Source organism: Rhineura floridana, chromosome 15, assembly GCF_030035675.1.
Source record: "Rhineura floridana isolate rRhiFlo1 chromosome 15, rRhiFlo1.hap2, whole genome shotgun sequence".
NCBI classification, from domain to species: domain Eukaryota; kingdom Metazoa; phylum Chordata; class Lepidosauria; order Squamata; family Rhineuridae; genus Rhineura; species Rhineura floridana.
Window position 1 is genome coordinate 15650232 of NC_084494.1, and position 19094 is coordinate 15669325.

The following is a 19094-nucleotide window of genomic DNA, read 5'->3' on the forward strand; positions in this document are numbered from 1 at the left end:
GTGACCTCCAATAGCATCTGTTATAAATCACCCTGTTCAGATCTTGAAAGTTCAGGTCTGTGGCTTCCTTTATGGAATCAATCCATTTCTTGTTTGGTCTTCCTCTTTTTCTACTCCCTTCTGTTTTTCCCAGCATTATTGTCTTTTCTAGTGAATCATGTCTTCTCATGATGTGTCCAAAGTATGATAACCTCAGTTTCATCATTTTAGCTTCTAATGACAGTTCTGGTTTAATTTGTTCTAACACCCAGTTATTTGTCTTTTTCATGGTCCACGATATCTGCAAAGTTCTCCTCCAACACTACATTCCAAATGAGTTGATTTTTCTCTTATCCACATTTTTCACTGTCCAACTTTCGCATCCATTCATAGAGGTGTTCCTAATACCTGATGGTAAAGTGCAATGGTGTTTGTGCAGTTTCTACAAAACAAGGAGCATAATGACCAAGCTTACAGCTCAAGTGCCATCAAGATATAGGATACAAAATGTATTTTTTAAAAAAGAACAAAGCCCATTAGCAGCAGTGCTTACAGCTCTCCAGAGAAAGAAAGCCCTTTTGTTGGTGAATAGCTGGAGCCCTTCCATTAAGACAGGTTGCAATTAAAACTAAAATCTGCAATAAAGGGAGTAACCCCTCTTGTGCATCAGAGGATTTATATCCAGTGGATGGAATTCAAGGCACAGAGTCGCTACTGTTATATTCCATTTAGATTAGTGGAAACCCAGTCTCTTAAATGAAGTTTTTAAGGCCCCACCACTGGCAGTAAAACCGTTCCAAAGAACACACACGCACACACCACCGCACCATCTAATGTGAGAAAGCAGTGCAGGAGAACAGCAAGCAGGGGAGTTTGTGATTGGTGAACTCCTCCTGCCTCTTTGCCATCTGCAGTGTCTTCTGTCAGAGAAGGAAGTCCCCCTTGCAAAAAGTTCCATCCATCAGAGCTCTGATACAGCTTCACCATGAAGGTCCTCCTGCTTGCCACTGTTGTGCTACTGATGAGTCTGACTCTGGCTGCTGACAATGCTGAGGTAAGGACAGGTCTCATTGGATTAAAAGCCAAGATGTGACAATTAGAGATGGGTGAACTGGTCAATTTCTGGTTTCTCTCCGTTTCTCATTTTCCACTTTTAAGTTCAGTTTACCACACTTCTACATTAGTTTGTGACTTTAAAAACAACAACCAAGTCCTTAAGAAAATCCAGCAGTATATTAGTGTGAATTTCTCCTAATATACTCATCTTGGTATGCAATTTTGCCTAAAATAAACATTTTAGCAAAGCAATATCCCCTTAATGTAATGTAATTTTGTATGCTATTTTTGCTTATATGCATTTTTGTACACATTACTTGCCTGGAGAACTGCATGGCAAAATTCTTGTGAATTCTGATGGATGGCTGTGTTTTCGTTTGACATCTGAAGTGAATCAATTTTCTCTCCCATCCCTATTGACAACTGAAATTAGAATCTTCAGTTGCTCTGAAACCCTGGATTCAGGTATTGAAAGCAGTACATGTTTGTGTGCTTGCTGCAGGGTTTTTTGGGGGGGCAGAGGGAGGTGTCCATACATACGATCTGAACATATTTAATACCACCTGTTTCTGAAATTAACAGATTTCCTGTGCATGTTGATTGATTGATTGATTGTATTTGTATACCGCCCCATAGCCGAAGCTCTCTGGGCAGTTTACAATACCTAAAAACACTAAAAACACATATACAAATTTAAAACACATCTTTTAAAAACAATTTAAAGCACAATTTAAACATTTAAAACAATTAAAAAACACATGCTAAAATGCCTGGGAGAAAAGGAAAGTCTTGACCTGGCGCTGAAAAGATAACAGTGATGGTGCCAGGCGCACCTCGTCACGAAGATCATTCCATAATTTGGGGGCCACCACTGAGAAGGCCCTCTCCCTTGTTGCCACCCTCCGAGCTTCCCTTGGAGTAGGCACCCGGAGGAGGGCATTGGATGTTGAGCGTAGTGTACGGGTTGGTTTGTATCGGGAGCGGCGTTCCATCAGGTATTGTGGTCCCAAGCCGTGTAAGGCTTTATAGGTTAAAACCAGCACCTTGAATCGAGCTCGGAAACATACAGGCAGCCAATGCAAGTGGGCCAGAATCGGTTTTATATGTTCGGACTGTCTGGTCCCTGTTACCAATCTGGCTGCTGCATTTTGCACAAGCTGCAGTTTCCGAACCGTCTTCAAAGGCAGCCCCACGTAGAGTGCATTGCAGCAATCTAACATGGAGGTTACCTAACTTTGGATGTCTGCCCCATGGAGTTCAAAGGCATTTACTCCAGGCCGAAATAAATTCATATAAGGGGTACAGGCTGTGTGGACTGGATGTGGAAGGCAATTCCTGTGTCATACCATGGATATGAAGCTCCAAATCCTATTCTGCAAAGGCACAGTCCAGCCAATATTAAGCATCTTTCGGCTCCACTTATTTCAGTAGATAAAGATGGACAAATATATTCTGTTCCCCACATTTCCACATCACTTTGCAATTTTTTATGTCTTCAGGCACATTCTTCAGCATTGTACAGTAGATTTCTCCTAATCTACAAATGTTTGAATGCCATTTAGTCTAACATGCATTTTTGCAAACGCTGTTTCCCCTCATATAATGCATTTTGTATGTCATTTGTAATCATATATGCTTTTTAATGCAAATGTTACCCCCAACACCTGCATTTTTGTGCACATTGCTTGGCTGGAGAACTGCACTGCAAAATTCAGAGAAGTGCCCCCTTTTTAAGGCTGACTATGTTTTAGTTTGTGTATTGTTTTGGAAAATGTGAATTAGGTAGGTTTGCTTTTAGATGTGAACTGAATTGAATTGCTCCTCCATCCCAATTAGTAAATGAGAGCCAAGCAAATGCTTCATTTTTCAATGAAAATGTGGTTCAAAATGTCAAAGTGTGTAATCCATAGGCTTGGGTGCTGTCTTTGGCTGGTTCAGGCCTTAACAGTGCACATACTATTGAGGAAGGGCCGTAGCTCAGTGCTACAGCATCTGCCTTGCATGCAGAAGATCCCAGATTCAATCCCTGGTATCTCCAGGTAGGGCTTGGAGAGACTCCTGCTTGAAACCCTGGAGAGCTGCTGTCAGTCAGTGTAGACATTAAGAACATAAGAACATAAGAACATAAGAAGAGCCTGCTGGATCAGGCCAGTGGCCCATCTAGTCCAGCATCCTGTTCTCACAGTGGCCAACCAGGTGCCTGGGGGAAGCCCGCAAGCAGGACCCGAGTGCAAGAACACTCTCCCCTCCTGAGGCTTCCGGCAACTGGTTTTCAGAAGCATGCTGCCTCTGACTAGGGTGGCAGAGCACAGCCATCATGGCTAGTAGCCATTGATAGCCCTGTCCTCCATGAATTTGTCAAATCTTCTTTTAAAGCCATCCAAGCTGGTGGCCATTACTGCATCTTGTGGGAGCAAATTCCATAGTTTAACTATGCGCTGAGTAAAGAAGTACTTCCTTTTGTCTGTCCTGAATCTTCCAACATTCAGCTTCTTTGAATGTCCACGAGTTCTAGTATTATGAGAGAGGGAGAAGAACTTTTCTCTATCCACTTTCTCAATGCCATGCACAATTTAATACACTTCTATCATGTCTCCTCTGACCCGCCTTTTCTCTAAACTAAAAAGCCCCAAATGCTGTAACCTTTCCTCGTAAGGGAGTCGCTCCATCCCCTTGATCATTCTGGTTGCCCTCTTCTGAACCTTTTCCAACTCTATAATATCCTTTTTGAGATGAGGCGACCAGAACTGTACACAGTATTCCAAATGCGGCCGCACCATAGATTTATACAACGGCATTATGATATCGGCTGTTTTATTTTCAATACCTTTCCTAATTATCGCTAGCATGGAATTTGCCTTTTTCACAGCTGCCGCACACTGGGTCGACATTTTCATCGTGCTGTCCACTACAACCCCGAGGTCTCTCTCCTGGTCGGTCACCGCCAGTTCAGACCCCATGAGCGTATATGTGAAATTAAGATTTTTTGCTCCAATATGCATAATTTTACACTTGTTTATATTGAATTGCATTTGCCATTTTTCTGCCCATTCACTCAGTTTGGAGAGGTCTTTTTGGAGCTCTTCGCAATCCCTTTTTGTTTTAACAACCCTGAACAATTTAGTGTCGTCAGCAAACTTGGCCACTTCACTGCTCACTCCTAATTCTAGGTCATTAATGAACAAGTTGAAAAGTACAGGTCCCAATACCGATCCTTGAGGGACTCCACTTTCTACAGCCCTCCATTGGGAGAACTGTCCGTTTATTCCTACTCTCTGCTTTCTGCTTCTTAACCAATTTCTTATCCACAAGAGGACCTCTCCTCTTATTCCATGACTGCTAAGCTTCCTCAGAAGCCTTTGGTGAGGTACCTTGTCAAACGCTTTTTGAAAGTCTAAGTACACTATGTCCACTGGATCCCCTCTATCTATATGCTTGTTGACACTCTCAAAGAATTCTAATAGGTTACTGAGACAGGACTTTCCCTTGCAGAAGCCATGCTGGCTCTGCTTCAGCAAGGCTTGTTCTTCTATGTGCTTAGTTAATCTAGCTTTAATTATACTTTCTACCAGTTTTCCAGGGACAGAAGTTAAGCTAACTGGCCTGTAATTTCCGGGATCCCCTCTGGATCCCTTTTTGAAGATTGGCGTTACATTTGCCACTTTCCAGTCCTCAGGCACGGAGGAGGACCTGAGGGACAAGTTACATATTTTAGTTAGCAGATCAGCAATTTCACCTTTGAGTTCTTTGAGAACTCTCGGGTGGATGCCATCCGGGCCCGGTGATTTGTCAGTTTTTATATCGTCCATTAAGCTTAGAACGTCCTCTCTCGTTACCACTATTTGTCTCAGTTCCTCAGAATCCCTTCCTGCAAATGTTAGTTCAGGTTCAGGGATCTGCCCTATATCTTCTACTGTGAAGACAGATGCAAAGAATTCATTTAGCTTCTCTGCAATCTCCTTATCGTTCTTTAGTACACCTTTGACTCCCTTATCACCCAAGGGTCCAAGTGTCTCCCTAGATGGTATCACCACCCACAACGATTCTGTGGAGGAGTCTGCCTCTTTTGGGGTTTCGAGCTTGCTGGATTCAATGCCTTCTTTCACGTATAGAGCAACTCCGCCACCAATACGTCCTTCCCTGTCCTTCCAATATAGTTTATATCCAGGGATAACCGTATCCCACTGGTTTTCTCCATTCCACCAGGTCTCGTTTATGCTCACTATATCAATGCTCTTCTCTAAGACCAAGCACTCCAGTTCTCCCATCTTGGTTCAGAGGCTCCTAGCATTAGCGTACAGGCACTTGTAAGCAGTGTCTCTCTTCAAGTGTCTTTGGCACTTGTGGTTAGGCCTGTGGTAATTTTGCTCTTCTGAATTTATATGCTGTGCCCCTGCTCTCACAATGCCTACTTCTAGGCCTACCCCTTTTAAAATTTCATCATTTCTTTGGTCTTTATCCCAGGGGGGAGGTTTATTCCGAACCGGACCTTTCTCAGCTCCTGTCGGGTTTCCCCCCTCAGTCAGTTTAAAAGCTGCTCTGCTACCTTTTTAATTTTAAGTGCCAGCAGTCTGGTTCCATTCTGGTTCAAGTGGAGCCCGTCCCTTTTGTACAGGCCCGGCTTGTCCCAAAATGTTCCCCAGTGCCTAACAAATCCGAACCCTTTCACCCGACACCATCGTCTCATCCACGCATTGAGACTGCGAAGCTGGGCCTGTCTGGCTGGTCCTGCGCGTGGAACTGGTAGCATTTCAGAGAAAGCCACCTTGGAGGTCCTGGCTTTCAGCATCCTACCTAGCAACCTAAATTTTGCTTCCAGGACCTCACGGCTGCATTTCCCCATATCGTTGGTGCCAACGTGCACCACGACCACTGACTCCTTCCCAGCACTGTCTACCAAACTATCTAAACAACGGGCGATATCCGCAACCTTCGCACCAGGCAGGCAAAACACCTTGCGGTCTACACGCCCATCACACACCCCACTGTCTATGTTCCTAATGATCGAATCACCCACTACAAGGATCCCTCCACCCCCTGGAGATATATCCTCGGCACAAGAGGATAGCTGCTCATCCCCCAAGGAATGGGTCCCTTCTAAGGGATCGTTTCCCTCTTCCTCAGCTGGATGCTCTCCTCGAGGGCTAGATGGGCTACTGGGCTAGATGGAGCAAATAGTCTGACTCAGTATATGGCAGGTTCCTATGTATATCTTCTTACAAATAAGCCCAAAGGGATTCAAAGGGGCATACCCTCAAGCAAATATGATTGGGTTTGTCATAGGGATGAAAGATCTACCAGTTTTGGTTCTCTCTGTTTCTCGTTTTTCAGGTAGCAATTTCTCATCATGTAATGCATTTTTATATGTTATTTTAACTCATATATTCATTTTTATGCACATTTCCCCCAACGCATTTGTGTAAACACTATTTGGTCAGCAAACTACATTGCAAAATTTGGATAAGTGTGAAATACGGCTTTGTTTTAGTTCTCATATTGTTTTGGAAAGTGTGAATTTGACAGATTCAGCTGAAAGTGCGAACTGAATCAAATTTCTCACCCCTCCCTAGTTTACAGCTGTAACTGCCAAAAGTTCAAAGCTGATTCCAGCACCCTGACATTTTGCTGACCTCGTTATGTATTCTCTTTAATGTGCTGCACATAATTTCTTACATCATTCTGAATGTAGTTGATTGTTGTCCCCTCGTTCAGTTAAGATTTGATGTTTGAAATAATCTTTACAATGTGGTCAACACGTAAGCTAATTCCTGGTCTGATCACAACCATCCAATTTGGAGCTCCTCTGACATGCCATGTCTGTTAATGTCCTCTATTAATACCATTGGATATCTATTTGACATTTTCAAAAATAAATGTAAAGAAGCCAGCATATCTAGGAGGATTGCTGGCTGACCAATGGGGAACTATCTCCCTCCCCAGCATCCCACCTAGCCTAGCCTAGTTCTGTGTTTTTAATAACAGCAAGCTGATGTGTAATAGTGTGACTGCAAAACCTCTATGTTGCTTGGAGATAAAACGGAGGAGGGGGACTTGTGTCCCTCCAGAAGCTCTCTGACCATTGTATATGCCAGCTGGGGCTGATGGGAGTTGCAAGTCTATTAGCATCTGCTGGACCGCAGCTTTCCCATCATTGAGATAAAGCATGATCAAACTGCTCTTAAAGGCACAACCACAGAGGCCATTTTAAGAGCTGGCGATCCTAACAACTATACATCTTTGTATAATTAAGCCATTATGGTATTTTATTTAAACCGCTTAGGGATTTTGTATATAAATATTATTAATGATGATAATTAATGAACTATCTGCATATATCATTTTGACAAACTCCCAGATATCCAGCTCCATGGCATACTATTCCCCCCCCATACCTCATACTCCTTTTACCCAGAGATGTGACTGATTATCAAAATGTTTGAGATATTGGGGAAGGTCCATTGCTCAGTGGGAGATCATCTGCTTTGCATGCAGAAGGTCCCAGGTTCAATCCCTGGCATCTCCAGGTAGGCCTGGGACAAGACCCCAGTCTGAAATCCTCAGTCCCCCAACAACTTGCCACTGATCCCTCCCCTCCCTCCAGCATCAACCACCTAAGGTGGCCATCTTACTCTGCCTAATGGTACGTCTGGCCCTGCTTAAGCTCAGGCCTCCTCCTCCTTCATTTTTCTTTCTCCCACAACTGCAGCTTTAAGCCACTTCCTCCCAGGGATGGGAAAGGCATTTACGTGGCACACATTTTAATGTCAATGTACCTCAGTCGCACCTCCTGAACCGGCACGAGAATTGAAATGCAGCTGCCCTTCAAAAGTCACACTTCTCTGAATTTGCAAGTTCTCCAACTCTCCTCCCCACCCAAGAGTTCACATTAGGGGAAAGTGCACATAAAATATATATGCTAGTGAAAATAACATACAATACAATACAATATGTTTATTGCGGTCAGCGACCCATACAGAGAGTTAAAATACAGACAAATAAGAGCATACAATACAATGATGCATTAAAACTAATAAAATAAGAGTAAAACATAACATCTGTATAGGGAGTTTAGGGAAAAGATGAAGTCCGTTTAAGTTGAGCTGCATAAATGAATTTAGCAACTGAGATCGTAAGAGATCTATTGGAGCCTGACAAAAGATAGGGTAGCCAGCGCTCAGGAGATTTATTAGAGAACTTATTGGTGAATGGCCATATATAGATATCACGTTCCGACGAATATAACAGGCAAACAAAGAAGACATGAAAGAGCGTTTCTATGTTACCTTCCGTACATGGACAAAAGCGTTGCTCTAAAGGTATGCCCTGAAATCTTCCTTCCAGCAGTGCTGAGACTAGGCAGTTGAAACGAGCCTTGGAAAATACTTGTCGGTATTTAGGGTACGTTAGAACATCTAAATAAGGGGCATGCTTCAGGGGATTAAGGGCCAAATTATGGTGCAGAGGGGAGCAGACTTTAGCTGCTGCTTGAGTTGTAGTTTGGATATCAATGTCCCTAAGACGGGACCAGATAGTCTGTCTAGCCCTTACGAGATCTTGAGAAGAAAGATATTCTAATGACAGGCCTAATCAGGGGAGTTTGTCAAGAAAGGTTTTCATCCAGGTGGATAAGTGAGCATCTTCCCAGAGGAGCACCAAATATCCAGATGGGCAATCATATGCAATTTTAGACCAATAATTGAAGGCAAGAGTCCAAGCCTGACATTCAATCGAGCTTAGGCCAGCTTCTAACCTTAGGGCCGCATTTGAGACACAGTTTGGTACGCCAAAAATTTGGTGTAAAAAGATAGAAAGTACTGATTCTACCGTGGAGTTAAAGGCATTTATCCAAAGAGGGGCACCATATAATAATTGGGAAATGATTTTGGCTCTAAAAACCTGAATAGCTGCCGGAATAAACTGCCCCCCTTTATTATAGTAGTAACGTACAATACTCTTCGCCGTAGTCCGAGCTGTCAAGACAGCTGCATGTATATATGGCGCCCAAGACAGAGTAGTATGGAATGTGATACCTAGATATTTGTAAGACCTAACTTGCTCAATGAGATGACCATTGATTGTTCACCCAGAAACTGATGGGCATTTTGCAAATGCTAAGATTTTAGTTTTGGAGTAATTCATGGTAAGTTGATTGTCGGAGCAGTAGGTCATAAAAACTCTAATCAAACGTTTGAGGCCAACTTTGGAGAAAGATAACAGGACCGCATTATCTGCTTCCTCTTACTTTGGGAGAGTGGAGGTCAGGCGAGAGACATTTAGGGCCCAGATCGTTCAGGAAGAGATTGAAAAGCAGCGGAGCCAGGACGCAGCCTTGCCTAACTCCTTTCGTTGTGGGGATCGAGTTAGAAAGACCCCCATCGCGTCCACAGCGGACACGCAGGGAGGTATTCAGATGGAGATTATGGATAAGGAGCAACAGCCTTTTATCAATTGATGTTTTGGCCAATTTAGCCCATAATATGTCCCTCGGGATAGAGTCGAAGGCAGACTTTAAATCGACAAAAGCAACGTATAAACCGCTCCCCAGTCGATTCCTATATTTTTCTGCCAGATGATTTAGCAGGGATGGGAAAGGCATTTACGTGGCACACATTTTAATGTCAATGTACCTCAGTCGCATCTCCTGAACTGGCATGAGAATTGAAATGCAGCTGCCCTTCAAAAGTCACACGTCGCTGAATTTGCAAGTTCTCCAACTCTCCTCCCCACCCAAGAGTTCACATTAGGGGAAAGTGCACATAAAATATATATGCTAGTGAAAATAACATACAAGAATGGATTACACTCTGGATCATTTGCATGTAAAAATGTATGTATAAGACAAGGTCGTGTACACAAATGTATACAGTAGGAGCAATGCACACACAAGTATGTTTTTGTGCAGACTCGAAAAAAGAAAACACAAACTGATGTGGAAGTTGGGCAAACTGAACTTCATCCTGAAAAAATTGGAGAGAAACTGAAATTGGTAAGAGTGGTCTGTCCCTCATTCCACCTTGGGAAAGTACTTGGGAGCAACAGTACTGCCATGCGCCTCAGTCATTTCTTCCTCTCTCATCTCACATAGAAAAGGCCCAGGCATATCAACTTCCTCCTTGGATTTTAATGGTGTTGCAAGGCCATCAATCATTCATAAAATTTAGTACCTCGCATGAACTTCCAGCACTGGACCCCAGAGATTTTTGCACTGGACCCCAGAGATTTTTGTCCTGAAACCCCATCCACAAAGCCAAATGGGTAATAGCTTCTCCCTCACACTAGATCGCTGTTCTTCATCCTTGGGTCCCTAGATGTTGTTGGACTATAACTCCTTGGCCATGAGCTAAACTGGCTGGGATTGATGGAAGTTGTAGTCCAACAACATCTGGGGACGCAAGGCTGAAGAACACTGCACTAGATCACACCCACAACTTACATGTAAAGCACTCTTATACCACGTTAACAGTCATGGCTTTCCCCCAAATAATCTTGGGAATTATAGTTTGTTAAGGATGCTGAGAAGAGACCTCTTAACAAACTACAGTTCCCAGGATTCTTTGGGAGAACCCATGACTGTTAAAGTGGCATAAGAATGCTTTGAATATATGGTGTGGGTGTGACTCTAGTCTCATTTAATGGGCGATAGCATTCTCCCATCTTCTTTGCCCTGTTACAAAACAAATAAACCCTTGGCCTTTTCTCCTTCAGTTCCCCTATGGCACTGACTGCCTCAGGGACACCATTCACACATGGTAGTCTTGAGCTGCTGCCAGGGACCACCAACCACGTCTGCTCTGGGTCATCATCACATGCACACACACTCTTCAAGCTATTCCCTTCCCGTGTGCTCCAGTGCTCACCAGGCAACTGCCTGGCTCTGGATGGAAGCTGCATTTAAATTTCCCAAATGCCCCCAACGTTTTTCAATTAATTAATTAAGTCTGCATGTAAAAGAAAGAATAGTTCTAAATAAAAGAAAAATATATCTTTAAAACAAAAAAGATATAGACAATGTCCCCAAGGGAGGTCTGTTTGTTCCTTGGCTTGCTTTCAGATAGGTATGAACACTGTTTTATTTCGGCCATTTTTTACACACTACTTCTTTTGCTTCATGCTCTTACTACCCTTTTCATTATTTTTAAAAGACTGCTTATATGTTGGTTTTAGTGATTTTTTTAAAAAAATTAATGTGTATTAAACTTATGCTATAAAACTCCTTGGCAAAGTTATAAAAATATGGGATATAGACACTGAAAATAAATAACAATTTATTTTCTATACATTTTCTATCCAATTTGTTTTCTATACATGTTGACTCAGAAATAAAATAAATCTCACTGAGTTCAGTGGAGCTTATTCCTAGGTAAGGGGTATAACCCTTGCATGCTTGCTGGAGCTGGTGGGAGTTGTAGTCTAAAACATGTGGTGCCAGTGAAGTCTGGCCCATAGGGCAAGTGGGGCAGTGCCCTACCAACCTCAGTCTGCCTTCAGCCAGCCCCCACCTGCCTGCCTTCTTACTTGCAAGTGACAACCAGTCCAGGGGATGGCCCGGCATATCAGCTTCCTCCTCCCTAGCCTTGGAGAACTCAGCAGGGAGGAGGATGGGGGACGAAACTAGAGTTCCTTCCTTCCTTCGTTCTGCTTGCCGTTGGCTGTGGCTCCACCTACTGTCTGGGCTTCCCGCCTTCCGCCCCACCAGCCCCAAAGAGCACCAGCCATTAGAGAGGGAAGAATCTGTCAGTTTAGTTTCTCTCTGTTTCTCATTTTTCCAGTCTTAAATTCTGGTCTCCACATTTCTGCAGCATCTGTGGATTTTTAAAGAAATCCTCATGAAAATTCTCCAGTATTTTAGTGTGAATTTCACCTAATACACATATTTTTGTGTGCAGTTTTGACTAATGTACACATATTTGCAAGCAATTTCTCAAAATACGATGCCTTTTTGTATGTTATTTTCACCCGTATATTCATTTTATGCACACTTTCCCTAATGCATGCATTTTTGTAAACATTGCTTGGTTGGAGAACTGCATCCCAAAATTCAGAACAATGTGAATTTCAGAGGATTTCGATTCCCATACCGCTTCGGAAATTGCAACTTTGATAGATCCGGCTTTCAATTTGAACTGAATGGAATTTCTTCCCCCATCCCTACCAGCCACCACTGCCTGAAGGACACCAGGTTGGAGATGGCCCATTTACAGACTGGATCCAGACAGGACCCCTGAACAAGACGATTTCCCTGGTGTTTGGGGCACGTTCCTCCTCCTCCTCCTGCTACAGCTTTCAGCACCTTGCATCTCTTTCTCTCTGGTTTCCTTCTCTGTGCATACTGAAGGAAGAGCTGCGGCAATAACAGGAAACAGGTTTCAAGCGCTGGCACTGCCTTGCACAGGGTGGTTTTTCTGTGCTGCCTGCCAACCTCAAAAGCCAAAAGCAGCAACAGCAGCTGAGACCGGGTGGGGAGAGGCAGGCCAATGTTGTGAAACCGTCCAGGAAAGAGGGGCCGACAGGTATCAGTGAAAAAAAGGCTTTTCATGAGGCTGGGAACATACAGGCAACAATCTTTTGTAGATCTGTGCTGTTTTGATATCTTTCTTATTGTTCATCTACTGCAGGGGTTGGGTATGTTAGACCCAGGGGCCAAATGTGGCCCTCCAGGCCTCTCTGTCAGGCCCTCAGAACTGTCCCCAGGCTATACCCTTTACTGGCCCTGCTTCGCCGCCCCGAATGCTTTTGCCTGCCTGGAATGCGTCCTGAACTCTCTGGACATGCCTTTTACTTGCCTGGATGGAGGATAGAGAGGAGTGTGCCAGAAACCAGCCTATTGTACATAGGGGGAAATGTGCACTTGTTGCTCCACTTGGTTTTGTCTCTGGCCCCACCCACCATTGGCATGTGGCCCTCAGGATGCCCAAAAGGGAGCGTGGCCCTTAGACTGAGAAAGGTTCTCCCACCACCTTTCCTCCCAGGGAGCTCAAGGTGTCATACATTGTTCTCCCCCCCACCCATCTATTTTATTCTCACAACAACCCTGGGAGGTAGGTTAGGCTGAGACACAGTGACTGGCCCAAGGTGACCCAGTGAGCTTCATGGCTGAGTGGGGATTCAACCCTTGGTCTCTCAGATCTTCTTGGCCAACCATTAAACCACCACTGGCCTCAGGTGGGGATCATATCATAGAGGCAATTGTGCTGTCAGGGTAGGATTTGGGGGCAGAAGCCTCCACTCAGCATCAGGAGCCCCCCCCCCCAATGCAGCAGGGCTGGTTTTCCACATTTGGAAGTAAGTGACAGAATACATTTTACCCTCTAAAGAAATGGTATGGAACCTGTGGCCCTCCAGATGTTGCTGGACGACGGCTCCAGTCACCCCTGGCCATTTGGGCATGCTGGCTGGGGCTGATGCAAGCTGGAGCCCAACAACATCTGACAAGCACAGGGTTCTCCACCTCTGATCTTATGGGTCCTCCCCCAGGAAATACCATTAACTACAGACGCTAAAAACACCAAACCACGCTGTGCTAGCACACAGGTTATTCCCCCCCCCAGGGCTGTCCACCAATTGAAGACTTTGCAGCTTTAACCAAAATGGTAAATGGATTCTGTATATTACCAATATCTCAAGTCAGCTAAGCTCAAGTCTTACCTTTGCCACAAAGTTACTAGATGGCATTTATTTATTTATTGAATAAATTTATACCTCTGCCCTTCAATATAAACAAGCCTTTCAAAGTGGTTCCTGTCCCCCCCAAATTATTTCCAGCTCTTAAATGAGTCACTGTCTCTCAATGTCACCCCCATCCCATCTGCAAATGCGGGGATAATAAGGCTGGCCTTGCTTTGCAGGGATGTTGTACAGATTCCTGAGATAAAACTTATTTTAAATAAAATGAAATTTATTACTAGACAATATCAGTGAACACACCCTAACGCACTGTATTGATGCAAAGTATTAAGGAAGTTCACCGACCTGCCTTGTTGTGTCGGGGATCCTGCCCCCATTCAGCCAGCAACTCCTGAACTGAACATGGCAGTTGTTGTCACACAATGAAATCATCTCCCATCCCTGGGATGGGAAGCCTGTGGTGCTGGAGTTGTTGCTCAACTACAATTCCCATCATCCCTGACTATTAGCTATGCTGACTGGATCTGATGGGACTTGGAGTACAACAATATCTAGAGATCCACTGGTCCCCCATCCCTGTCCTATCGGGTGCCAAGCGCCAACTAGAAGGTTCTCCTTTTAATTCTGCAAGACTGATGGCCATCCTTCCACTCCCAGCAATGGAAAATCAGAGCTCCAAAGAGGTAGATTTCACATCTGCCAACATTTCACATATGGAAATAGGAACATGCTGTTCAGACCTCTATTCTTGGTCCAAAAATGGCTTCCCATGCCCCCTCTTTATCTGTCTGCAAAACTCCATCTATTGTATCCATCCTGCAATAGCTTGCCTTCACATGATCTATAAGCAAAGGTATATTGGAAAAGCATAATGTTCGGACAATATTCTGTGACATTTCACCGCATACCTCAGCAGCAGCTACAGCATCTGTCCGTGCACTCATATTTATATGCATGTGCATTAGAGATGGGGTTGGGGGAGAAATTCATTTCACTTTGCATTTAAAGGCAAGCCTCCCTAATTTACACTTCCTGAAACAATACAAGAACAGAAAAGCTGCCATCCTTCAAAATTTGCACTTCTCTGAATTTTGCAATGTAGTTCTCCAGCCAAATAGTGTGTACATAAATGCATATACTGGGCCAAAGTGTGCTTAAAATGCATATATTAGTGAAAATAACAGACAAAAATGCATTATATCAGGAAATATATGTATATTAGGCAAAAAGCCATGGAAAAATGTGTATATCAGGAGAAATTCACACTAATTGGTGATGAATTTTCATGAGGACTTTAAAAAAACCATGAACTAATGTGGAAACTGAAGGCTAGATAAATGAGAAATGGAGAGAAACCAAAACTGACAGATTCGCCCATCCCTAATTAGAGAGGAAATGCACCCAGTCACAGAGATTTAACAGCTACAGAGTGATGAAAGGATGTGGTGAAAAAGCAAAACTGATAATGCTAGCAACTTACTAACAAACTTTTAAGAAAGCATCCATGAAAGGAGAAATAGGAGCAAAAGGACAGTAATCTGTTATGGACAAAGAACAAACAAACAAACAAAAACAAAGATAGATGAAGGATATAATTTGAACCCTCTCCTGATTTTTGCACCCCCACCCCACTGTATGTTCTCCTTAGACTGCAAGAGTTAATTGGTTTAACTCAGGGGTAGGGAACCTGTGGCCCTCCAAACGTTGCTAGACTACAACTTCCATCATCTCCAATAGCTGGCTATGCAGGCTGGGGCTGGTGCAGAGGTTGGAAAAGTTACTTTTTTAAACTACAACTCTCATCAGCCCCAGCCAGCATGGCCACAGGATTAGGCTGATGGGAGTTGTAGTTCAAAAAAAGTAACTTTTCCAAGCTCTGGGCTGGTGGGAGTTGGAGTCTGTCCACATTTGGTGGTCCAAATTTTGCCTATCCACACTGACTAAAACGTTTTAATTACAATAATTACAGAGGCTTGCAGCCAACATTTGTCCTACTCAGAATAAACCCACTGAAAATAATGGGCATGACTAATTTTGGTCCATTAATTTCAATGCCAGTGTGGCATAGTTGTTAGAGTGTCAAACTATGACGTGGGAGACCAGGATTCGAATCCCCACATAGCCATGAAGTTCACTGGGTGACGTTGGGCCAGTCACTGCCTGTCAGCCTCAGAGGGAGGCAATGGTAAACCCCCTCTGAATACCGCTTACCATGAAAACCCTATTCATAGGGTTGCCATAAGTCTGGATCGACTTGAAGGCAGTCCATTTCCATTTCCATTTTCAATGGGTCTACTCTGAGTAGATGGATACCACCCAATGAACAATATTTTAACTGAGTGCATAAACACATAATTGGGACCTTATGGGAGGGGAGAGGTTCTGAGGACAATATGATACGGGCAAGGAAAGAGTTAAACACCTCCTCATTCTCCTCCTCCTCAAACCACAGCTTTCCACTTTAGATCATTTCCTCCACAACTGTTTTTTCTTTTGTGTTTGCCAGTAAACTTTAATTAGGCCCTAGTCAGGAAAGAATACTGTGATGGGTATTGCCCAAGAGAGGCTTCAGATACTTGCAGGTGCCAGCAAACTGCACTTTGTCTATTTGCATGTTATTATATTAGCATCTAAAGGGCAGATTCCACTCTGGCTCCCATGGGGACCAAAGGGTGTCAAGATGCATGTGAACTCAAGGAGAGGAGCTTCCTCATGAAAGGCAGAAAAGAGCTCTATGTAAAGGGGAAGGGCTGTAGCTCAACAGCAGAGCATCTGTTTCGCATGCAGAAAGTCCTAGTTCAGTACACAGCATCTCCGGGTAGGGCTGGAAATGTCTCGTACCTGAAACCTCGGAAAGCTGCTGCCAGTCAGGGTAGACAATACTGGGCTAGATGGACCAATGGGTCTGACTCAGTATAAGGCAGCTTCTTATCTTCCTAAGGCAGCCTTTCCCAACTACTGGGCCACCAGATGTTGTTGGACCACAATTCCCATCTTTCCTGACCATTGGCAATGCTGGCTGAGGCAGATGGGAGTTGTGGCCCAACAACATCTGGTGGCCCACTAGTTGGGAAAGCCTGTCCTAAGGCATCAGCTGCCAACGTGTCTTGTAGACCCTCCGTTTTGTTGAGGACTCCTCTGACCTCATATCACGTACTCTTCTCATTTACTCTTTTAGAACCCAGCAAAACCTTCCGAAAATACTACGTCTGCACCATCTAGCCAAGCCATGTTCCTTGGTGGTCCAGCTTCCTTTCTGCTACCACTCCTGATGGCTGCAACTCATCTCTTCTGAGTGTACTGAACCTGAAGGTGTCACTCCTCAGAGGGCGAATCCAAGCTGCCCAGTGTGCCTTCAGAGGAACCTTCCCTCCGCTGCTAACAGCCTCACCTCTCCTCTAGCTGCAAACTACCCACAGTGCTGTGCCATGCACAAATATCCACTGTCTAAAGGCTTCTTGGCTTCACCTTCAGCATAATAGTTCCTTTATCTGCGGAATGAGAAGAAAACTAGGAGGACTTGCTGAACCTGATTCAGGTGTGTGGGCTCATGTTCAGATGGTCTGCAATGCAGATGACATTCAGAGAGGGAGCCTGTGCAAACACAGTCGCCAACGCAGAAGGTCTAGTATGCATCTCCACAAAGACATTTTGGTGCTCCAGAGGATTACTCGGGTATCGCCTACCCGTGTGCACTCATTAACAAGAGGCACAAATCCTCCAGGATGTTTGCTTGGGCACACCCTCTAGGAACAAATGGGGCTTGTGCGTTAACAGTGGTGGCTGGCAGTGGAATCTGCTCGGGGTTTTTGTCCAAACCTTCAAGGAGCTGTCCAAAGTGCTTCAGCTCCTTGACAGTTCAGATAAAAACCCAGAGCGGATTCCACTGCCCCAGTAACTTGGAGCCACCAACCACCACTGGTGCATAAGCACAGCAAGGCTCTTGTGCATCTTCCATTCATTTCTGTTAGGAGAATGTCTTCAGCCATCATGGCTCCAATATGCCTCCCAGTCTGCCACCTTCAACAGGTACCCCAAATCTGTCATCCAAGCTCTCATCGTGAGAAGACCGCCTGCCTCTTGTTTTTGTAAGCCTATCAGTTAATGCTGGGCTATGCCATGTGAAGCATCCTCCCAGCTAAAGAAACATTTGGAGAAGCGTGTAGACCAGAGGCTGCTTCCTGGCCTTTGGGAAGTTCCTTCTTGAGCTGCAGCCCATTCAGGTGGAGAATATCAACGCTTTGAACCGGCAGACCTCAAACCTCAAAACATCAGCTGAAGATGATTCAAGAAGGCGCAATGAAAACAATGCAAGATGCAAAAGTGTCTGTAAATGCTCTGCTTTTGTCTCCTGTAATCCCCAAGCAGGTTGGGTCAGTGAATGAAATAAAAGCTTCTTGGCTGGCAAGCTTGTCTTTTCATTGTGCCTGCGACAACACTGCAAGAAAAGCCTAATTTCAGGGGTGGTGTTCAGAGGTGAATTCCAGATCTCTGGCCCTCTATCCCCCCCCTTAAATTTTTTTGTTTTAAACTTGCTTAATTCCACACCATAAATTTAAAGCATTCTTATACCACTTTAACAGTCATGGCTTCCCCGAAAGAATCCTGGGAACTGTATTTTCTTAAGGGCGTTGACCTCACATAGCTACAGTTCCCAGCACCCTTAACAAAATACAGTTCCCAGGATTCTCCATGACTGTTAAAAGTGGTATAAGAACTGCATTAAATATATGGTGTGGCTACAACCTTACTTTGCTTACAGGGAGGCTGGGTGCACAAGAAAGCACACTGCTGGTGAGACCCCCTTCACCCACCCACCACATTACTTAGCCATCGATTATTTATTTAGTTATAAAAATATTTATATACTCCTATTCATAAAAAGATATCAAAGCGATTTACAACATACATAAATACACAATGAAACCATCATAAAATTATTGCTTCCAAACTGTATGCAAATCTGTGTTACGGGCCTGTTGCCCGACTTCTTTAAATAACTAGCAGCACTTTTTCTAGAAGCTTCCTCACAATGTTCTAAAATATTTCTAAACTTCCTAAACAATGAAAACCAAGGGGACCTAAGCGATGGTGGAAAATGAATTCCATTTAATTATCAACTCCTCCCTCTTTCTTTTACCAGCACGGCCTGCTCACAAGAAGAGTACAGTATAAAGAGCCATCTACTCTGGTATCTCCAGGAAGCTACCAAGCAGGGCTTGAAAGCAGAAGTCTCCCTTCCAGCAATTGTCCCCCACCAACTGGTATTCCCTGGCAAACTGCCGCAGAACCCACAAACAGCATGTAGCCGACAAGTAGCCATTAACAAGTGGGACCTGCTACATAAAGCTGTAGTGTGAAGAGCTCCTGTGCAGGGTTCTAGCCAGCCAGCCATGCGCCATTCCAGCACACACCATTCTATTCCCTCTCCATTG

At 44.2% G+C, this 19094-nt stretch overlaps 1 protein-coding gene and 1 long non-coding RNA gene across 2 annotated transcripts in view; one reads left to right on the forward strand and one right to left on the reverse strand.

Annotated features, from left to right (window-relative positions):
* UBXN11 (UBX domain protein 11) overlaps window positions 1-19094 on the reverse strand; it is a 69014-nt gene that overhangs the window by 44438 nt on the left and 5482 nt on the right. The gene's annotated exons all lie outside the window — the stretch shown is intronic.
* On the forward strand, window positions 851-18067 carry LOC133370929 (uncharacterized). The gene is made up of 2 exons (XR_009759215.1): window positions 851-1033; window positions 16838-18067. It is a non-coding gene; the product is annotated as an uncharacterized LOC133370929 (long non-coding RNA).